The sequence below is a fragment of the Schistocerca serialis genome, chromosome 3, assembly GCF_023864345.2.
Source record: "Schistocerca serialis cubense isolate TAMUIC-IGC-003099 chromosome 3, iqSchSeri2.2, whole genome shotgun sequence".
NCBI classification, from domain to species: Eukaryota; Metazoa; Arthropoda; class Insecta; order Orthoptera; family Acrididae; genus Schistocerca; species Schistocerca serialis.
The window spans coordinates 828,457,831-828,482,628 of NC_064640.1; positions in this window are offsets into that span (position 1 = coordinate 828,457,831).

A 24,798-nucleotide genomic window follows, 5' to 3' on the forward strand; every position below is an offset into this window, starting at 1 on the left:
GATGCACAACTGATTAACTTACAGAACCTAACAGGGTGTAGAGTCCAGAAACCATTAAGTAAAATTGTGAGCTCGCTCAACCCGGTATCTATAGAGCACTTCAGAGAAAGCTTAAGAAATGTTAATTGGGGAGATGTATATAATGAGCCAAATGCTAATGATAAATGCAACACATTTCTTGATAAATTTATATCCCTTTTTGAACATTGATTCCCAAAGAAAATTACTAAATGTAACACCACACACTTTTCAAAGAAACCTTGGATTACTACAGGTATTAAAGTGTCTTCATAAAGGGAAAGAAAACTGTGTGAGACAGCAAGAACTAGCAAAGATCCAGCAGTAGTTTTACACTATAAAAATTATTGTAACATACTAAGAAAAGTTGTAAGGGAATCAAGAAATATATATGTCAGAGAAGAAATTAACAACTCCGTAATAAAATCAAATCGATATGGAATGTTGTTAGGAGGGAGACACGAAAAGTAACTGCTGGGGTAGAATGAGAGCATCCTAACCAACAGTACACAAGTAGCTAATGTATTTAACAACCATTTCTTAAGTGTAGGAGAAAAAATTGGTGAGAGCAGTTCAAAAGAAAAAGCCAGACAGTACATGGAAGAGTCTGTTTTGAAAAAATGTAGTCACATTAACTTTCACCTAACAGCCTCTTGTGAAATAAGTAAAATTATTAAATCTTTGAAAAATAAATGTTCTGTTGGAGTAGATGAATCTCTAATAAGATATTAAAACAATTGGAGCAATTACAGCTGATGTTCTGATTCACACATGTAATGCATCACTAACTCAAGGTATTTTCCCAGACAGGTTAAAATATGCCATTGTCAGGCCTCTCTACAAAAGGGGGACACCACAGATGACAATAATTATCGGTCAGTATCCTTGCTTAGAGCATTTTCAAAAATCTTCGAGAAAGTAATGTACTCGAGTGGTTAGCCATCTCAACAGTAATGGGATACTTAGTAAATCACAGTTTGGATTTCAAAAATGCTGTTCCACTGAGACAGCAATATACAATTTCATTGTCCACATAATATAGTCTTTAAATAGTAAAATGTCACCAATAGGAATTTTCTGTGACTTTTCCAAAGCATTTGATTGTATGAACCATGACATTATGTTACAGAAATTACAACTATACGGTATAAATGGAATAGCATACGAGTCATACCTACGGAACAGGAAGCAAAAAGTTTCCTTACATAGGTCCAGTGAAGTTTGCCACTTCATCTAACTGGGATGAAATTACATTAGGTGTTCCACATGGTTCAATCATGGGTCCCCTTCTGTTCTTGATATATGTGAACTACCTCCCTTCCTATCTGAAACAGGAAGCTGAACTTACACTGTTTGCTGATGATACAGGCATAATTATTAATCCAGTTAAAGAAACTCCAATTGAAAATTATACAAATAAGGTCTTTGGAAAAGTCATTAATTGGTTTTCTGTGAATGGGCTTGCTCTAAACTTTGAAAAAACACAGTAAATCCAATTTTCTGCTGCAAAAAGTACAGTTTCTTCAATAAATATAACACATCAACAGAAGTCAGTAGACAGGGTAGAGCATACTAAGTTTTTGGGTGTACATATAGATGAGAATCTTAATTGGAAAATTCATAATTTGGATCTTCTAAAGCGACCAGGCTCAGCAACTTTTGCAATCAGAATAATTGCCTATTTTGAGGATATAGAAATTAGTAAGCTAACATGTTTTGCATACTTTCACTTTCTGATGTCATACGGAATAATATTTTGGGGTAACTAAACATTTAGACAAAAAGTATTCACTGCTCAAAAGAAAGTGGTTAGAATAACTTCTGGGGTTCATAGTCGCACATAATGTAAGCATCTTTTTAAAAGATTGGGAATTCTTACAACAGCCTTGCAGTACATTTACTTACTAATGAAATTTGTTCTCAACAACATGGACCACTTTAAAAACTACAGTGACATTCATGATTATAATACCATAAAAAAGAAAGACTTACACTATCCTTTACTCAACCTATCATTGCCACCGAAAGGGGTAAAATATGCTGCTATAAAAATTTTTGACAAATTACCAGATGAAATAAAATGTCTGACAGACTGCAGTAATAGCTTCAAAAATAAATTGAAATCATATCTCCTTGACAACTCCTCCTATACCATAGATGAATTCTTGAAGAGGAGTAAATAAATACATAAGTATAGTATATCCATTTTGTGCAATTTAAAGGAATGGGGTAAATAATAGAAATATTACTCTTTAACTTAGTATTGTGTAAAAAAATCTTATTTCATATGTGCATTGCTTGTGGACTTGACACGTTCCACATGATAACGGCTACTGTACCGTGCGATTGATCAATGGAACATGTAAAAAAAAGAAGAACAACAACCCAAATTCAAATACTGCTCGGTTATCTCAGTTGATGTAGAAAGGTCCTTTTCTGCTTATAAAAATGCTCTGAGTGATCAAAGACACAATCTTACTACCGAACATTTGGAACAGTACGTGGTTGTTTATGTTTACAGTAGTAGAAAAATGTAAAATAAATTGTGAATGATTTGGTCCAATAGTATTAACTAAAAGTTAATGCTGTTCAAAAAAATTTGTGATTGTATGTTGTTTTTTAAATAAAATATTTCGGAGTTTTTGAGCATGCCCCTCTGCATGCGATATATCTCGAAGTTGGTCCTGTACATATCGATTTTTTCGCTGCGACTCACTCGTACCACATCTGCTTGTTACCGACAACAATAGCAAAGAAGGAACAGTTCTTGAAACATGGTATGCATCCCCATTTTGCAAATTTTTATAAAATAATTCCAGAAAGGTCTACTTCCTAACCTCTACCAGAAAGTATTCGGAAAATGATGTCAGCTTTCTAAATGTACAGATTTTTCGTGTGGCCAGTGCTCTTCCTCATAATTGATAGGCACAGGTTCGACTTTGAGATATAATGCACACAGTAACCATGTTTTTTTTATTATTTGTTCTTGCATATTTCATCAATTTTCATACATTTTTAAGCACGTTTCATGCATATTTTAAGGTTTTTATTATGCATATAATCTGGTCTCTAGAAATAATACTTTAAATTGCAAATTATGTATCAAGAAAACATAGGTGTGTGTTCGTTGATTCATAGGGTTTTGGTAGAAATGTAATGTACCATTGATCGTGTTTCTTGAACACTAGTAAGTGTTACACATACCATGGATTTATTTCAGGATGCATCAGGATGAGTAGTTATGGGGTGTGGGAACATTAATGCCAATATACGTAATTCAGTTTGTTGTAAAAGTCTTTACTCCTTACCGCTATTACATGTATGTGTGATCACATTGAGCAGAGTGCTGGAAGAATGACTGATAATTACAAGCCTATACATGCTTCCACACTTCTAGTCATTTGCTTGCTATGTCTCTGACATGTTCATTGCTGCTGCCTCTTGCTGATGTTGCATAGTCAAACTGCGAGGTCATTCACACACTGTAGATAGTTTCACAAGAGCTGAGTGGCAGTATGAACCTTCATGTTGTAAACACAGGATGTATTGTGTGTTCCACAAATCATGCCCACTGACAACATAATAACTTCTAATTTTCACGGTGGTTCGATGAACTGTTTCGAGCTGTACATTCCCCTCAGGGAATTTGCGTCACCATTAGCTCATTAATTATCAGCAATCTGCGTACTTGCTGTAACAAGTTGGAAGTAAAATTGGAAACTTGGTTGCTACTTGTAGAAGACAGTGAGCTCTATTGGAAGATCCAGTGTAACTAATAATACGCACCACTTTGGTCCAGAATTGGTACCATTATCTTGAAAAGTGATCTAGAATGGTCAAAATATAATGATTCTCATTTTTTTGATTTTGCTAAGGAACAAGTAATATCCAAATCCACACATTCAAAAAGTTTCTGGGAGTTCTTGTAGAGATCATTTTGTTTTGCCCATATCATTCTGCTTATTCCATAATCATAACATGGAACATAACTGTAAGCATCTGCTTTCCAGTTTGACTGCCAGTAGAGTTGCACTACTCATAGGTTACTTGCTCTTTCGCGTCTGTCTTGGGAATGGACTGCCATGACTTTCTGTTAACACTTGTTCTCATAGGCTTTCAGGTACAACAATAAGGTTACATTTATCACGGCTCTTGTAAGGTGTTACGCCAACTACTTCAAATTTAGGATCTTGTTTCCAGGATTGAAAGTACATATTGACCTATCACATGTTCATCAATTGTTGTTCTCTGCCTTTTGGGGAACACACTCTGACGCTCTTACTTAATTAGTTCACATTACTGTGTAGTTTTCAATGTCGATGAACTACTGTGAATTGGTACTCACCTAAATGTGATGCCCATCTAGGTAATCTACTTCTGGGATCCTTCAGTTTTAGTAGCCAATTCAGTTCTGCATGATACGTGATGGCAGTGAATTCTTTTCCCACTTGTGGTGGTGGTGGTGGTGGTGGTGGTGGTGGTGGTGGTGGTGGTGGTCTTAAGTCCTGAGACTGGTTTGATGCAGATCTCCATGCTACTCTAGCCTGTGCAAGCTTCATCTCCTACTACCTACTGCAGCCTACATCCTTCTGAATCTGCTTAGTGTATTCATCTCTTGGTCTCCCTCTACGATTTTTACCCTCCACGCTGCTCTCCAGTACAAAATTGGTGATCCCTTGATGCCTTAGAACATGTCCTACCAACCGATCCCTTCTTCTAGTCAAGTTGTGCCACAAACTTCTCTTCTCCCCAATCCTATTCAACACCTCTTCATTAGTTATGTGATCTACCCATCTAATCTTCAGAATTCTTCTGTAGCACCACATTTTGAAAGCTTCTATTCTCTTCTTGTCCAAACTATTTATCATCCATGTTTCACTTCCACACATGGCTACACTTCATACAAATACTATCAAAAACGTCTTCCTGACACTTAAATCTATACTCGATGTTAACAAATTTCTCTTCTTCAGAAACGCTTTCCTTGCCATTGCCAGTCTACATTTTACATCCTCTCCACTTCGACCATCATCAGTTATTTTGCTCCCCAAATAGCAAAACTCCTTTACTACTTTAAGTGTCTCATTTCCTAATCTAATTTCCTCAGCATCACCCGACTTAATTCGACCACATTCCATTATCCTCGTTTTGCCTTTGTTGATGTTCATCTTATATCCTCCTTTCAAGACACTGTCCATTCCTTTCAACTGCTCTTCCAAGTCCTTTGCTGTCTCTGACAGAATTACAATGTCATTGGCGAACCTCAAAGTTTTTATTTCTTCTCCATGGATTTTAATACCTACTCCAAATTTTTCTTTTGTTTCCTTTACTGCTTGCTCAATATACTGATTGAATAGCTTCGGGGAGAAGCTACAACCCTGTCTCACTCCCTTCCCAACCGCTGCTTCCCTTTCATGCCCCTCGACTCTTACAACTGCCATCTGCTTTCTGTACAAATTGTAAATAGCCTTTCGCTCCCTGTATTTTACCCCTGCCACCTTCAGAATTTGAAAGAGAGTATTCCAGTCAACATTGTCAAAAGCTTTCTCTAAGTCTACAAATGCTAGAAACATAGATTTGCCTTTCCTTAATCTTTCTTCTAAGATAAGTCGTAGGGTCAGTATTGCCTCATGTGTTCCAACATTTCTGCGGAATCCAAACTGATCTTCCCCGAGGTCGGCTTCTACCAGTTTTTCCATTCGCCTGTAAAGAATTTGCGTTAGTATTTTGCAGCTGTGACTTATTAAACTGATAGTTCGGCAATTTTCACATCTGTCAACACCTGCTTTCTTTGGGATTGGAATTATTATACTCTTCTTGAAGTCTGAGGGAGTTTCGCCTGTCTCATGCATCTTGCTCACCAGATGGTAGAGTTTTGTCAGGACTGGCTCTCCCAAGGCCGTCAGTAGTTCTAATGGAATGTTATCTACTCCCGGGGCCTTGTTTCTACTTAGGTCTTTCAGTGCTCTGTCAAACTCTTCATGCAGCATCACATTTCCCATTTCATCTTCATCTACCTCCTCTTCCATTTCCATAATATTCTCCTCAAGAACATCGCCCCTGTATAGACCCTATATATACTCCTTCCACCTTTCTGCTTTCCCTTCTTTGCTTAGAACTGGGTTTCCATCTGAGCTCTTGATATTCATGCAAGTGGTTCTCTTTTCTCCAAAGGTCTCTTTAATTTTCCTGTAGGCAGTATCTATCTTACCCCTCGTGAGATAAGCCTCTACATCCTTACATTTGTCCTCTAGCCATCCCTGCTTAGCCATTTTATGCTTCCTGTCGATCTCATTTTTGAGACGTTTGTATTCCTTTTTGCCTGCTTCACTTACTGCAGTTTTGTATTTTCGCCTTTCATCAATTAAATTCAATATTTCTTCTGTTACCCAAGGATTTCTACTAGCCCTCGTCTTTTTACCTACTTGATCCTTTGCTGCCTTCACTACTTCATCCGTCAAAGCTACCCATTCTTCTTCTACTGTATTTCTTTCCCCCATTCCTGTCAATTGTTCCCTTCTGCTCTCCCAGAAACTCTGTACAACCTCTGGTTCTTTCAGTTTATCCAGGTCCCATCTCCTTAAATTCCCACCTTTTTGCAGTTTCTTCAGTTTTAATCTACGGTTCATAACCAATAGATTGTGGTCAGAGTCCACATCTGCCCCTGGAAATGTCTTACAATTTAAAATCTGGTTCCTAAATCTCTGTCACCATTCTATAATCTATCTGAAACCTTCTAGTATCTCCAGGGTTCTTCCATGTATACAACCTTCTTTCATTATTCTTGAACCAAGTGTTAGCTACAATTAAATTACGCTCTGTGCAAAATTTTACCAGGTGAATTCCTCTTGCGTCTCTTACCCCCAATCCATATTCACCTACTACGTTTCCGTCTCTTCCTTTTCCTACTGTCAAATTCCAGTCACCCATGACTATTAAATTTTTGTTTCCATTCACTACCTGAATAATTTATTTTATCTCATCATACATTTCATCAATTTCTTCATCTGCAAAGCTAGTTGGCATATAAACTTGTACTACTGTAGTAGGCGTTGGCTTCGTGTCTATCTTGGCCACAATAATGTGTTCACTATGCTGTTTGTAGTAGCTTAGCTGCATTCCTATTTTTTTATTCATTATTAAACCTACTCCTGCATTACCCCTATTTGATTTTGTACACTCCTGGAAATTGAAATAAGAACACCGTGAATTCATTGTCCCAGGAAGGGGAAACTTTATTGACACATTCCTGGGGTCAGATGCATCACATGATCACACTGACAGAACCACAGGCACATAGACACAGGCAACAGAGCATGCACAATGTCGGCACTAGTTCAGTGTATATCCACCTTTCGCAGCAATGCAGGCTGCTATTCTCCCATGGAGACGATCGTAGAGATGCTGGATGTAGTCCTGTGGAATGGCTTGCCATGCCATTTCCACCTGGCGCCTCAGTTGGACCAGCGTTCGTGCTGGACGTGCAGACCGCGTGAGACGACGCTTCATCCAGTCCCAAACATGCTCAATGGGGGACAGATCCGGAGATCTTGCTGGCCAGGGTAGTTGACTTACACCTTCTAGAGCACGTTGGGTGGCACGGGATACATGCGGATGTGCATTGTCCTGTTGGAACAGCAAGTTCCCTTGCCGGTCTAGGAATGGTAGAACGATGGGTTGGATGACGGTTTGGATGTACCGTGCACTATTCAGTGTCCCCTCGACGATCACCAGTGGTGTACGGCCAGTGTAGGAGATCGCTCCCCACACCATGATGCCGGGTGTTGGCCCTGTGTGCCTCGGTCGTATGCAGTCCTGATTGTGGCGCTCACCTGCACGGCGCCAAACACGCATACGGCCATCATTGGCACCAAGGCAGAAGCGACTCTCATCGCTGAAGACGACACGTCTCCATTCGTCCCTCCATTCACGCCTGTCGCGACACCACTGGAGGCGGGCTGCACGATGTTGGGGCGTGAGCGGAAGACGGCCTAACGGTGTGCGGGACCGTAGCCCAGCTTCATGGAGACGGTTGCGAATGGTCCTCGCCGATACCCCAGGAGCAACAGTGTCCCTAATTTGCTGGGAAGTGGCGGTGCGGTCCCCTACGGCACTGCGTAGGATCCTACGGTCTTGGCGTGCATCCGTGCGTCGCTGCGGTCCGGTCCCAGGTCGACAGGCACGTGCACCTTCCGCCGATCACTGGCGACAACATCGATGTACTGTGGAGACCTCACGCCCCACGTGTTGAGCAATTCGGCGGTATGTCCACCCGGCCTCCCGCATGCCCACTATACGCCCTCGCTCAAAGTCCGTCAACTGCACATACGGTTCACGTCCACGCTGTCGCGGCATGCTACCAGTGTTAAAGACTGCGATGGAGCTCCGTATGCCACGGCAAACTGGCTGACACTGACGGCGGCGGTGCACAAATGCTGCGCAGCTAGCGCCATTCGACGGCCAACACCGCGGTTCCTGGTGTGTCCGCTGTGCCGTGCGTGTGATCATTGCTTGTACAGCCCTCTCCCAGTGTCCGGAGCAAGTATGGTGGGTCTGACACACCGGTGTCAATGTGTTCTTTTTTCCATTTCCAGGAGTGTATTTATAACCCTGTATTCACCTGACCAAAAGCCTTGTTCGTCCTGCCACCGAACTTCACTAATTCCCACTATATCTAACTTTAACCTATCCATTTCCCTTTTTAAATTTTCTAACCTACCTGCTCGATTAAGGGATCTGACATTCCACGCTCCGATCCGTGGAACGCCAGTTTTCTTTCTCCTGATGACGACGTCCACTTGAGTAGTCCCCACCTGGAGATCCGAATGGGGGGACTATTTTACGTCCGGAATATTTTACCCAAGAGGATGCCATCATCATTTTTTTTTTCCTCACTAGAAAATGTCAATTGTAATTTATTGCTTAGAGAAGCTCACATAGTTCCTTTTTCCATTGTCATTCCGCTCTGTTCAGAAGGTGAGAAGCAAATGCGCTCACATTCAGTCAAACGTGTGTCAATTCGGTATAGCATAACTGTGTTGTTTCACAGTTTTGGTATTACCTCACAGACACTAGCATTCGTTTGAGTCTGATTTTTAGAATTTCCGTTGCAGCCATAATTGGGAAGACCAAATTGGATTTCTCATTGTGCTACATTGATCTGAGCATGGTTAGCTACTGGGAAATCTAACACCAACATGCACTTTTCTCATGTTTTTCTCTGTTTATCACTTTTCTGAAGCATATTCATCTTGGTCTGTCAGGAAGTCAAATCACAACTTCCCTTCAGTTGTGCACCCAGGTGCCATTTAACCCTTTAGCTGTACAACTTGGCCGCCACCAACTTTCTTCCTTGATTACACAGAACATATCACAGAAATCTGATCCCCTGTATTTTCACCATGATAAATTGCATTAATCAGCAGACCTTTGTGCGGTCATTAGTTGAGCTCACAGTAACTTTTGCTTTTTGGTAGGCTGAAGTAATGTTGGTCCTTCCTTTCCCTCTATCATTTAACATACTCCTACCAAAGCCCCCCCCCCCTCCCCCCCCCCCCCCCATTCGTGGCCATATCTTCTGTGTTCCCCTTCTTGTAGTTTTGTGAAATGTGTCCTCCACTCTACAGGCAAAACATTGAATTTTGTCTTACATGAAGTTGTACTTTGTTGGCTGCTCCTACAATAGTTTGTTTCTGGTTATGGTTTGAAAACAGGATGATCCAGTTTCTCATTAAGTTGAGGCCTCCATAGCTCTTCTATGAATTGAGCTACCATTTGTATTGTTTCTTCAAATGTCTTGCAGTGTTCCAGTCTAACCGTGCGACCAGCTTTACTGTGTAGACCATTCAAAAATGTATGTTATGCCCTTTGTTCAGCTTCAAACAGTTCTGCCTCATTGCATGAATTGTTCTCTCTATGGTTCTGTGTGTTAACATTAATTTTCCTATTGATGCTCAGTGGCATCTCTGTCCAAAATATGCGTATTTTGGAGTAGCTCCCGTGCTTTTCTTCTTGTTCTGTTGCACAAGTGACTGTTTAAATTGGTCCTATATAGCTTAACAACTGTGTATATAATCACATGTGACAAGACAGATTGCACCATCATGGATTCAAAGCTTTGCCATGGTCCTTTTCTGAGAGTCACTCCAGAATCCTAGGCTGCTGCATTCTAGAATTTACCAAAAAGCAGGTGAACATCCCGATCTTATCTTCAGAAAAAAATCAGAAATGTAGGGATCAAAGAAATGTTCTCCAGATCCAGATTGGTGCACAGTGGCGTGCTTTTGCGACCCAGTCCACCACATACGACACGGCCATTCAGTGCTACAGAGGGGCACGATTGCTGAGTGATGTGCGGAAGCAGCACGTGTGTCCTGCCATCAGCTACCCTTACTTTTTTGTTCTCAGGCACTATGCTCATATTTATGATATATATTTTAAATGACTACAGTGAGTGTTTCATGATGGCTTCATGTGTTACTTTTGAAACAACATTCTTGATTTTTTGTTCTGATTATTACTCATTGCAGTGGGTCATCAGGCACATTTTTTCTTTTATTTTCAGCAGGTATTTGCAGTTTCATTCTTGCAATGTGTAGATGGGGTCGACCTGAACAAATACTTCTCATTAAGTCTCTCGTGCAACGAGGTCCTGTCAGAAAGTGTCGGCTTCTTTTCTGTTACAAAGAAAATTATTTCTAAATCAGAATTTTACATGCCCATTCAACAGAGTGGTCCCAAATTAGCCTAATGCAATATTCACTATATAGATATGTATTATTTCTGCTGCATGGTGTTAGCAGTAAGTGGGAATCAGGACGGTGCTGTCACTGCTGGAGTACTGGCTATCTTGTTTTGCTGTCCTTGTTAACACATATTGGTAAAACGAATATCCCACTATACTAATTTGTCATCAGTCTGTCAAATGGGCATGTAAAATTCATTTTGTTTGTAATGGGAAACAAAGCGATGCTTTCCATTGAAGCTGGACATTGCTTGAAAGACGTGACGGGTACCAAAATATATGCGGAAACAATAGAGAAAATGTGCCTGCTGACTCTCGGGTGAGACACCCTTACAAAAATTACAATCAAGACACTTGTGATTAAAGACATATATTGTTCAAAATACTAACTTCAAAACACAACTCCCCCTGCAGGTCCGGGGGTTAGAATAGGCCCGAGGTATCCCTGCCCATCGTAAGATACGACTAAAAGGAGTGTCTCATTGTTCAGCCCTATAAGTCCAGGTCCCATGTTACGGGTTGACCTGCCACTTTCCAAATTCTACAGAAGTGTGGGCCATATGGGGAAGGACACCTTAAGTGGCGCATGAGTGCCCTTAGATTCAATCTCCTGAACCTCTTGTCATGGCTCTGGATCTTCACCTGCCATTCAACTATTTGGGTGAGGACACTTTCTGGGATATGTCATCTTCTTCCATTGTTTCCTGTCCTCTTTCACCCCCATGACAGGATTGGATTTCTCTGTACCCAATATCCAGCACGGTAACCAGTCCGTTGTGGTGGGGTCGTCATGTATCCATTTGGTGTTGCCCCCCTGACAACACAGGGATTGCACTACTGATGCCTGAGCTGGAAACGCCCCACGTATACCAAGGAGTAGATGCCTGTCTTCCTGGGGCATAAGGACTCCCAGCAATGGCCATCATGCTAGTTGGCCTTTGCTGTGGCTGGATGGCGCCCATGGGGAAAGCCCTTGGTCGGAGTGGGTGGCATCAGGGTGGATGACCCGCAATGAATCAGACTAAGTCATCTCTTCCTGGTGACTGTATTGTGCTGGCAGTCTCCAAGAAGGACAAGATTGAGTACAATGCTGACAGATATGACCCTAAATTGTTCCCGTCCCTCGCTATGCCGTGGGAGGAACGTAGGGCTACAGTAAGAAGAGAGCCATATTCACCTCAGTATTTTGTCTGTAGCAGAATGGTCGGGGACTCCTTTCTACCACTGAAGCCTCAATTTTTTGTTGAACATCTTGAAGATAAGTTTGGGGAGGTGACAGCACTGTCCAAGATCAGAAGTGGTGCAGTCTTGATTCGGATTTGTGACTGGCTGGGTGATATTCCTGTTTCTGTCACTCCCCATAAAAGCCTCAACATGGTCCAGGGGATTATTTTCCATCGTGATTACCTCTTGCAGTCTGACAACAAGCTCCGTGCCAATTTAGAACATCAGGGTGTTCATTTCATCTGGCGCATTTACAGGGGACCCAAAGACAACAGGGTTGCTACCGATTCCTTCATCTTGGCCCTCGAGGGCGATTCATTGCCAGAAAAGGTCAAGGTGATGGTTTACCACTGTGACGTTTAACCATACGTCCCTCCCCCTATGCGGTGCTTTAAGTGCTGGAAATTTGGGCACGTCTTCCCGCGGCACTTCCAACGCCACATGTTGAGACTGTGGACGTCCACTGCATCCAGATATTCCCTGTGCACCTCCTCCCACTTGTATCAACTGCGGAGAGCAGCACTCCCCCTGCCCGCCAGACTGCACAGTACTCCGAAAGGAGCAGAAAGTCGTGAAGTACAATACTTTGGACTGGTTGACTTACCAAGAGGCTGAACATAAATTTGAACGATTACACCCCGTTTGGTTGACATCCACGTACGCTGCAGCTACGTAAACATCACCATCACAAATAACAGTCGTGCCACACTCTGTGCCATGAACAGTTGGCCCTCTGGGCCTCCAGACTACATCTGCCCCCCTTGATGGTAGGGGGAAAAAATCTCCTTCCGTTGCTCCCAAAGTACCTTCTTTGGGAGCAAGGCCCTTCCAAATGCAGGGGACATTGGTCCCCTCCACCCAGCTGGAGGAGCAACAGCCTTCTTCGGCTCCTGTCATGTGGAAGGGGTCCCTTGGTATCCTCTCTCCCAAGTTGTCCACTAATGCCACAGTGGACACTCGCCAGTGACTAAAGGAGCCAAAAGCTGCTGGATGAAGAGCTTCTCGGTCTTCCTCCATGCCTGAAGCTACTTCAGAGAAGTCCTCCCAGCAAGCCCCTAACGAGAAGTGAGAGGCTAAGCAAACAAAGAAGTCTGCTAAGAAAAAGGACCCTCTGGTGGCCCCAACACCACAACTTCCTACCAATTCTGCACCTGCAGGTGAGGTGGAGATCTCACTATCCCCTGTGGACCTGGATCTCACTGATGGCTCATCCACAATAGGAATGGATACAAATACTTAATCGGTGGCAGCAGGTGACCCTGAGGCGCAACCTGCCTCATTGCATGCTTCATGCCTTCCGAGCCTCACGATAATGTCATCCTCCAGTGGAATTGCTGCGGTTTTCTTCACCCCCTGGCTGAGCTATGGCAACTGTTAAGCTTCACACCTGCTTTCTGCATTGCCCTCAAGGAAACCTGGTTCCTGGCAATGTAGACCCCTGCCCTTTGCAGCTATAGGGGATATTACAATAACTGTAGCGACTTTAATAGTGTGTCAGGTGGAGTTTATGTCTATGTCCTAAACTCAGTATGCAGTGAACCTGTGCCCCTTCAAACCCCTCTTGAAGCTGTGGCTGTCAGGCTAAGGATGATGTGGGAAATAACTGTCTGCAACGTATATCTTCCTCCAGATGGTGCAGTACCCCTGAATGTGTTGGCTGCACTGATTCATCAACTCCCTAAAACTTTCCTACTTTTTGGAGATTTGAATGCCCATAATCCCTTGTGGGGTGGCACTGTGCTTGCTGACCGACGTAGAGATGTCCGAACTTTCCTATCTCAACTTGACATCTGCCTCTTATATACTGGGGTCCCTACACATTTCAGTGTGCCCTTAACTCGGCCATTGACTTACCCCTCTGCAGCGCAGGACATCTCCCATCTGTCCACCGGAGAGCCCACGATGACGAGTGGTAGTGACCACTTTCACATCTTCCCGTCACTCCCCCAGTGTCATTGCCCCGGACATCTACCAAGATGGGCTTTAAACAAGGCATACTGGGAAGCTTTCACCTCTGCTGTTGAATCTCCTCCACATGATACCATCGATGTGATAGTTGAGCAGGTCACTAGAACAATTGTGTCTGCGGCAGAAAACACGATCCCTTGTTCCTTAGGGTGCCCCCCCTCTCCCCCCCCAGTGAAAGACAGTACCTAGAGCACCTAATAACTTTTAAACGGCTCCGTGCCTGCATTTGCCAGCTTATAAAAAGATGGAAACGGGCATGCTGGGAGAGGTATGTCTCGACCATTGGGTGCCATATGTCACCTTCCCAAGTCTGTACGAAGATCGGGGTACTAGACCCCGACAGGTGTTAGTGGCATTAACATCAATGGCGTCTTATCTGCCGATGCAACCGCTGTTGCCGAGTGCTTTGTTGAGCACTATGCTCCAGCCTCTTCATCAGAGAATTATCCCCCAGCATTTTACACCCTCAAACGGCGGATGAAAAAGAAAGCCATCTCGTTCACCGAACGTCACAGTGAACCCTATAATGCTCCATTTACAGAGTGGGAGCTCCTCAACGTACTCGCACATTGCCCCGACACAGCTCCTGGGCCAGATCAGATCCACAGTCAGATGATCAAACATCTCTCATTGGACTACAAGTGGCATCACCTCGTCATCTTCAACCGGACCTGGTGCGATGGCGTCTTTCCATTGCAGTGGTGGGAGATAACCATCATTCCTGTGCTCAAACCTGGTAAAAACCTACTTGGTGTGGATAGCTATTGGCCCATCAGTCTCACCAACGTTCTTTGTAAGCTGCTAGAATGTATGATAAGTCGGTGGTTGTGTAGGGTCCTGGAGTCAAGGGGCCTCCTGGCTCCATGCCAGGGCGGTTTCCGCCAGTATCGCTTTACCATTAATAATCTAGTTTCCCTCTAGTCTGTCATCTGAACAGCCTTTTCCAGTGCCAACAACTGGTAGCCGTCTCTTTTTATTTACGAAAAGCTTAAGACACAACCTGGCAACACCATATCCTTGCCACATTATATGAATGGTATCTCCAGGTGCCTCCGCCTGATTTTTATCCAAAATTTCCTATCGCTCCGTACTTTCTGTGTCAAAGTTGGCGCCTCCCACAGTTCTTCCCATATCCAGGAGAATGGGGTCTCGCAGGGTTCTGTATTGAGTGTCTCTCTATTTTTAGTGGCCATTAACGGTCTAGCAGCAGCTGTCGAGCCATCAGTCTCACCTTCTCTGTATGCGGACGACTTCTGTATTTCGTACTGCTCCTCCAGTACTGTTGTTGGTAAGCGGCGTCTACAGGGAGCCATCCACAAGGCGCAATCATGGGCCCCAGCCCACGGCTTCCAGTTTTCAGCTGTGAAGTCATGTGTCATGCACTTCTGTCGGCATCTTACTGTTCATCCAGAACAAAAACTTTATCTTAATGATGATCCACTTACTGTAGTGGGACATATTGATTCTTACGACTGGTTTTCGACGCCCGATTGACATGGCTTCCTCACTTTCGTCAGCTCAAGTGGAAGTGCTGGCAGCACCTCAATGCCCTCTGCTGCCTGAACAACACCAACTGGGGTGCATATTACTCTATGCTGCTGCAGTTCTACAGAGCCCTTGTTCAATCCCACCTTGGCTATGGGAGTCTGGTTTGTGGTTTGGCGGTGCCCTCAGTGTTGCGTTTACTCGACCCAGTACACCACTGTGGCAATCGACTGGCAACAGGACCATTTAGGACTAGTCCGGTGACCAGCGTCCTGGTGGAGGCCCAAGTCCCTCCATTAAAGGTTAGGGGTGCACAACTGCTCGCCAGCTACGTTCCGCACATTCATAGTTCTCCTGAGTATCCGAATTACCATCTCATTTTCCCATCCACGGCAGTTCATCTCCTGCATCGGAGGCCCAGATCTGGGCTTAAGATATCGGTTTGCGTCCAATCTCTTCTGTCTGAAGTGGAGTCCTTCCCTTTACCACCTGTTCTCAGGGTCAATTCACGTACACCTCCATGTACACCTAGGCCAAAGCTATGCCTGGCTCTTTCACATGGTCCTAAGGACTCAGTTAACCCCAGAGCTCTCTGCTGTCACTTCCTCTCAATTCTTGACATGTACCGGGACCATGAAGTGGTTTATACTGACAGCTCAATGCCTGATGGTCACGTAGGCTTCGCATTTGTCCATGAAGGACATACTGAACAGCACTCCTTGCAAGATGGATGCAGTGGTTTCACTGCGGAGCTGGTGGCCATTTTTCTTGCTCTTGAGTGCATCTGCTTGTGCCCTGACGAGTTGTTTCTTCTCTGTACTGACTCTTTGAATAGCCTACAAGCTATTGACGCTCGCGATCTTTTGGTAGTGACCATCCAGGAGTCCATCTATGACCTGGAATGGTCCAGTCATCCTGTGGTGTTGTGGACCCCAGGCCACGTCGGAATCCCAGGAAATGAACTTGCCAACATGCTACATGGAAACGGCTTCTGGAAATCGGCATCCCTGTAACTGACTTGTGATCATTATTACACCGCAAGGTGTTTCACCTCTGGGAGGGGGAATGGCATTGTCTAGGTACGCACAACAAACTGCGTGCGATTAAGGAGACTACGAATGTGTGGAAGACCTCCATGCGGGCCTCTTGCAGGGACTCTGTGGTTCTCTGCCGACTCCACATTGGCCATACGTGGGTAACACATGGCTACCTCCTCCGTCGCGTGGACCTCACTTTGGTGTCACAGTGGCTCTCATATGACTGTCGTCCACATTTTACTGGATTGCCCACTTTTATCCACTCTGTGGCAGACTTGTAACCTTCCCAGTGCCCTACCTTCGGTGTTGGGTGACAATGTCTCAGCAGCAGATATAGTTTTGCATTTCATTCGTGAGGGGGGTTTTTATCGTACCATCTAAGGGTGAGCATTTAGCCTTCTCTCTAAGGTCGCCACCCTCCCTCCATTTTAACTCTGTCGCACTTTCTTTGCATTTGCTTGTCTTGGTGGTCATGTTTTCCCTATATATGTTTATCTTGCCTTGTCTTTTTGGGATGGACATTTTAATGTGTTGCAGAGTGGCTGGCGCCTCCTCTTTCATTATTGTGATCAGCCAGCCCAGACTATATGCTCTAAGGTTTTAAGACTTTCTTCTTCTTTTCCTTGTGGTGTATGTTTCCCCTGTTTTTTGTTCGTTCCATTCGTTTTCTTTTTAGGTGTGGGGTTGGGTGTTTTTATACCCCAAACAAACAAACCAACCAATCAACCAAAACATGATAAGCTAAGGCTGATGTAAAGCTCCCAACATTGGCCCTGTTGCTCAACAATATTTTGGATACAAGCTATGTTTTATTTCATACCAAATAACAAAAGTAATATGAAAAACTGCATATGTAACTCAGAAATATGCAGTAAACAAAAACCTTTCACCACTACATACAGCAGAAACTGAAGATTAATGTCTGAGTTCCAGCATATATATCACTCATTTGTCTCTGACAGAATTATTATGAATAAAAAGAAGAGCATAAGCACTGTGCGGGTGTAAAAGCGACTGTGGTGTTGAAAATGAAACCAGCAGCAGTAAAATTTCTTTCAGAGTCAGAGGTAGATGCTGGTACGCACAATATTGTGCTGGCGATCTTCTGAAGAGTGAGAAAATTTTGACTGTTGATTTTCCAATAAGAAGCCACATTTTCTTCAATTTTGCCGGTTTGATTTAAATAGTACGCGTAGACACATTCAGAGTACCAGGTAGGATGAGTGGTGGCACACATAAAGACATTCCTAGCACACACGGACAGGTACAAAGGCACGTGCATTAACACATCCAGAGCAGTTAAATGGTTAATGCATGAGTACGCAAATGCAGAACAGTCATTGGAGGCAATCATTTCATAAAATATTTAGGAGTATGTGAATGGAGCAATTTAAAGTGAAACAACCACATAAAAGTAATCACAAGAAATGCAGATGTGAGACAGGTTCATTGTAAGAATCTTGGGAAATTTTGTCCGTCAACAAATGAAGTAGTATTTCAAATCCTTTGTTCGAAGAATACTTGAATATTACTCGTCAGTGTGGGATCTGTACCAGATAGGATTGATAAAGGAAATACAGAAGATCCATTGGAGGACAGCACGCTTTGTTACAGGTTCATTTACTGAGCATGAAAGCATCCTGGAGATGGTCAACTGGCTCCAGTGGCAGATGCTGCTGGACAGGTGTGGTCTACTGTTGAAGTTCCGAGAGTGTACATTCCTAGAAGAGTCGAGAAATAGATTGCTTCCTCATACATATATCTCATGAAAATACTGTGAAGAAAAAATTAGATGGATTCGGGCCATGTGGAGGCTTACTGGCAGTCATTGTTCCTGTGAACCATTCCTAACTGGAGACAGGAAAAGGGGGAAGTGACAGTGGTACACAAAGCCCTGTGACTTGTGCTACATACATGTATAACGAACACGGGTAGCAGTACAGGAGTATTTGCATTTGATTGTTGTGTCTACTAATAATAAGAAAAAGAACCATTGCTGTAAACATTGTGAAGGCATTTCCTGTAATAAAGTTTTGGAGCTGAAGGCAACTGTTAATGGATTATGGTTGATGAAAAGAAACAGCTGTGTGTTGTAAAAGTACGAGGTGCTACCCAAAATATCTGGGATTAGTGCTGCCATCTGTTGAAAACCTTACCTTTGGACTAATGGTCACCATAACCCTCGAAGTAGTTCCCGTCCACACGTACACACCAGTCCCAGTGCTTCTGCCACTGGTCAAATGTTTCCTGGAAGTCCTGTTCTTTGAGAGTGTTTATCACTGCCAGCGATGCTTCTCAAATCCTCTCTAGAGTGTCGAACCGACGGTCTTTCAACTTGAGTTTCAGTTTTGGCAATAGCGCGAATTGCAAGGTGCAAAATCTGGCGAGTACGGTGGGTGCCATAAAACCACCGTGTTGTTTTTTGCCAAAAAAGTTCCTGGTGAGCAAGGACGTGTGACAGGGTGCGTTGTCGTGATGCAGCAGCCTGTTCCCTTGACATCAGATTTTGGGCCATCGTCACCGTACGTTTCCACGGAGCCATCGCAAAATGTACCAGTAGTACACGGAATTCACTGATTTGTTGGATGTGATTAATCCTTTGTGCACAATTCCCTCGATATCAAAGTAAACAATGATCACGCTCCTCACCTGTCTCACTTTTTTGTGTCTTGGAGAGCCTGGGCTCTTCCCCCAAACACTTGTTGAATCATTGCAAGGGTCTCCGTAGCACTTTTCCTGAGATTCACACAGAATTTGATACACATATGCTGTTCTGTTCACGGATCCATCATAAAATCACCACACACCAAACGCATAGTATTATGGAAATCACTGTGGGCACACAACACATCCTCCCAGCTTAATGCCACTCTGCACAGACTCATCAGATATCCAGCTGTTGCCACTTAGCAGTGCAAAGATCTACTACTCTTACTTTCCAGATGGTAGCACCAGTCCCAAAAATTTTGGATTCCACCCCATGTAGTTTTAAATTACATAGGTTATCACTAATGTCTATTTCTCAATACATGTATAATTTTATTCCACCATCATTACCATTCTTCATGCGTAAGGAGGTCTGTCTATGGATAGTCATTCCCTGATGACAGAAATCTGGACTGCATGTGGATGTGCCTGTTGGATGATTTGTCGTTACATCATATATATATACACGCCCACGTGTACGTGCACAGATATATATATATATATATATATATATATATATATATATATATATATATATCTGTGCACGTACACGTGGGCGTGGGCACCCTGGCAAGGGCATAGCAGCCTGGACCCTCACATTGTACTTCAGGATAACAGCAAAGTGTGAGCCTGCCCTTGGTGCCCGGCACTTAGGTGGGATGCAGTGGTTCGTGTGGCAGTGGAGGCAAAGGTGTCTGCATCATCAGCACAGCATGGAGCAGTGGAGTGGTGGCATCACATAACTGCCTAGCTGTTCAGTGATGACAAGCTGGTTCGTGCACCCTTAAATACCGCAGCCCCATGCTGATTTCACACTAGTAGTGGAATTAGTGTGTTATAAAGAATAGTCTAGAACAGGCAATGGCCCAGTTGTTGCTGTCAGGCTGCAATACTCCCTGCAGGCTGGTGCACTATCAGCACACGTGACCTATCATCATGGAGGCGTTGCAAAGCTGCCAACCACGCTGTCCACTGGCAATCACTGACTGACCTTGGAGGTGTCCCATATTTTCATTCTGCACTTCAAAGTCTTGTTTATAGTTGTACCCATTACATTTTCTCCCACCTACAGAGAAAATTTGCCCTCAGATTTTGCAGAAACACAGGTACTGGTTTATTTACAACTATTCACAATTCCACCTCCACTCACAGTATCCCTTTGTCCTTTGCACTATTTACATTATCTGTCTCACTTCACTAGCATTTGGCTCCAAATTGAGGTCTTCATTTATGGTTAACTTTGTCCCATGTCAAGTTGCTTCTGGTTGTGACTGGTTTGAACCCATAAGTTGAAGGTTGACAGAGATAGGATTGGCTTTTTGTTTGAATTTGTGGTATATGATTCCTGTTTCTGTGAAAATCAGACTTCTGGGGCTGACGATCCCCTAACCAGTAATTACAGCTCCCAGAATGAGACTTTCACTCTGCAACGGAGTGTGCGCCATTATGAAACTTCCTGGCAGATTAAAACTGTGTGCCGTACTGAGACTCGAACTTGGGACCTTTGCCTTTCGCAGGCAAGTGCTCTACTGACTGAGCCACCCAAGCATGACTCACGCCCCATCCTCACAGCTTTACTTTTGCCAGTACCTCGTCTTCTACTTTCCAAACTTTACAGAAGCTCTCCTGCAAACCTTGCAGGTCCTGAGTTCAAGTCTCGGTTCGGCACACAGTTTTAATCTGCCAGGAAGTTTCAGTCATTACAGCTGATTTTTGGTGTTGTATTTCTGTTATATGCTCTAAAAGATGTTCCATCAACATGCGGCCGTGCTACTTGGTTAACATTCAATTAGGGAGGCAAGCAGGGTGAGGTCTAACATGTTATTAAGGAAGGTTAGATTTCCGTGGATAAAATATCAAAGGCAAGATCAGGTACATAAGTCAATGTGTGGGTTGTATTCAGGGTGATGGTTCCTGTCACAATGGTGGATAATCAGAACATTGGTCCATTATGTCCCATTGGGTACCATTGATTAACAGTTCTTGACCTTGTAGTTCTGTCTGCTGTGTGCCACTCTGTCGACCCTGCTTGTAATGAGCACAGACACCAGCTGCTTGGTTTGCTATGTAGTACAACCAGTGTAGACCCACTCTTTGGAAACATACTGTTTTTTTTTTCTGGCATTACTTCTTTTGGGCATTCTGTAGCAGAATTTGAGAGGGGAACAACAAAAAGCCACAGGACCTCAGAATGTCCCAGGCCATCGGGACTCGCAGCAGTGGCAGCATACTGGGATCCTGTCACGCACCTGGTCAGCTTGATGGAGCAGGACAATCAGCTGTTATTGTCGGTTGAAGACACCCAGCCAGCCCCTGACTTGCTGAAGTGCACCGGGGGTCCTAATCAGCATGAAGCAGGTCGGTACTGGCCTCTATCATACGCGCCATCGCAGAATATTCCAGTGGTACTGGATGGATAGAGTGAGGATGTAGTGGATGAGAAGATACCAATTAAGTCCTGTGCACCACTACTCTTCTTTTCAGTGTATAATTTAATCGCTAGCGGTTCGAAACGCTTACATATTGGTACAGAAGCAACCACAAACAGAGAGTGGCGTATTCTGATAGAGATTGAGAATGCAGCTAAAAGTATTAAGAGTTCGGTTTATGGAGGTGGAATGGGATGAACTCTGTCGTGCAAAAGCGTATATCATGCAGCAGTTGACCGCTGGCTATCACCCTAGCCGTCCTCCTCCGGACACTTACAATACTGCTCTAACCCTATCCATCACAACAGATACAATGAGTCTGCACGGTGCACAAGAAGACCGGATGGAGAAGAATGGCGCACTCCTTCCCCACAACATAGTGCAATACAGTAGAGACCCATTAATCCGAACTAATTGGGACTGGACCTTGTTCGGATTACCAATTTGTTCGGATTAGCCAGAATTATGGTGACGAGTTTCTAGAATGAAGTATACCAAGCAGATAATAGGTACACCATGGTAACAAATGGGAACAACTGTGGGAACAATGGCTCACTCTCACTCCCTGCCCTTGTTGTTGTGCATTGTTGAGACCTTTGTAGTGTCTGAGGTCAGTGCACTGGCAGCTGGCTCGCAAATTGCTTGGTTATGTTAGTTATTGATCGCTGGCACGCGTAACAGTTGTATTGTATTCATTCAGGTGTAGTGGTGTACGTATTTTCGTCATGAGTAAACGGAAACATACAACGTCAGCTCTCAAAGAAGAACTGAATGCTTTGAAGCGGATAGGCAAAGGTGATAATGTATCTAAACTGGCAACGGAGGAGTGGCCGAGCGGTTCTAGGCACTTCAGTCTGGAACCGCGCGACCGCTACGGTCGCAGGTTCGAATCCTGCCTCGGGCATGGATGTGTGTGTTGTCCTTAGGTTAGTTAGGTTTAAGTAGTTCTAAGTTCTACGGGACTTATGACCTCAGATGTTGAGTCCCATAGTGCTCAGAGCCATTTGAACCATTTTGGCAACGGAACTGGGTGTTGGTAAAGCAACCATTTGTGATTGGAAGAAGAACCGAGTGAAGCTTGAACAGTCCTGTGCAACGTCTTCGAGAAAAACACTCCACATTCGGCAGACTTTGAAACAGTCCCAGTACGATAAAGTGGATGAAGCTCTTTTCCTTTGGTTTACGCAGGAAAGAGAAACGACAACTCCGTTGAGAGGAGAAGGCTGTTTACCTGAACAAGTTAATGAAAGGTGATGAGTCTTTTAGTGCGAGTACGGGTTGGCTGGACGGATTCAAAAAACGTCATTGAATCCGCCAGCTAACAATTAGTGGAGAGAAGCTTTCTTCTGACCATGATGCAGTGAAAGAATACTTGGGTGAGTTTGAAAAAATGATAAGAGAAGGAAAGTATTCTCCCCAACAAATTTATAACGCTGACGAGACTGGCCTTAATTTTAGGGCATTTCCAATAAAAAGCCTCGCATCAAAAGCAGAAGACCATGCTCCTGGTTTTAAAATGTACAAAGATCGTGTGACTTTATTAGCGTGCAGCAACGCTGCTGGTAATCACAAAGTGCCTTTAATACTGATCGGCAAATCTGCTAGGCCCCGAGCTTTTAAAAACTGCCACATGAAGTTCTTGCCATATACAACCAGAAAAAAGCACGGATGGATGGTAAGCTGTTCAAAGGATGGTTTCGCGGTCAGTTTGTTCCCTCTGTTCGACGGTTTTCTAAGGAAAATCGTTTGTCTCCCTGTGCAGTTATTTTGATTGATCGAGTGCCATCTCACCCCAGCACTGAGGAACTATGTGATGGAGAAATTGTGGCGAAGTTTTTGCCGCCGAATGTTACACCACTTCTACAGCCGATGGACCAGGGCGTACTGCTAGCATTAAAACTGATTTACAGAAAACAATTTTTAAGAGTGCTGATCCAAGATGATAGCACTCCTTTACTGGACAAAATTAAAAAGACCAATATGAAGGATGTTGTTTATTGGGCCGCTGAGGCATGGCAGAATATTTCAGAAAATACTCTGAGAAAATCGTGGAGAAAACTGTGGACATCTCTCGAATTTCAGGACAACCTAGTTGAAAATGAAGAGGAAGATGTACTACAAATGATACAGACAATGCCTGGATGTGAAGAAGCTAGTGAAGGAGACGTAGATGAGTGGATGGCAGCGGATGGGGCACAACCTTACTGACGCTGATTTAGCTGCTGTTGTGACTCATGACCAGGAAGTAGTGGACTACTGTGACGGAAGTGACAACGAGCCTGAAAGTGATAAAGGAGAGCCGGTGCCACACAGTGACGCAGCAGAAGTTCTCGACCTCGCGTTACGTTATTTGGAGCACCAGCCCACTGCTACACCTGCTGATTTGATGTTTAACAGACGATGGCGCAACTATGTGTCATATAACAAACTGTCTTCATTACGCCAAAAAACAATGAGTTTTTGTCATCTAAAAAGTAGGGATAAAGTGTCCGCTGTATTTTAGTAAGTTTGATAGCTTTCCGTTCATTGTTATGCATTGTTTAAACCTAATGTTTTCTTGCCAATTTTTCTAATACATATTTACTATACTGTGTAAATTACAATAGTGTGTATGTACAGCAGTTTGCTATACTTAGACTAACATTCTTAATGTTCGGATTAAACGAACGTTCGGATTACCAGGGTTCGGATTAGCGGGACTCTGCTGTAATTGTAGGTCCATCCAACTGTGGCAAGACACATGTTCTCATGTTGCTGCTAACACATCCAGATGGAGTCCGCTTTGAGCATGTATGGGTATTTTCAAAAACACTGTTTCAGCCCAAATACCATCTATTACAGGAGATTCTGCAGGGTGTGACATACGCGAATTCAATGAGAGCAGAGATATCCCTCCACCGGAAAAAGTAAAGCCAAATACAGTGTTCATATTTGACGATGTCGTTGTGGGAAACCAAGATCAAGGTAGGCGATATTTCTGTTTCTGTCGCCATATGGCTGTTGATGTATCTTATCTGAGTAAGACATATACCAGAATCCCAAAACAGCTGGTGAGGGATAATGCAAACATAATTATAGCATTAAAAGAGGACAATCTGAATTTCAAACACATTTACCAGGCTCATGTAGGAACCGACATGTCATTCAATGATTTTGTAAAGATATGCGCACATTGCTGGAACCACAG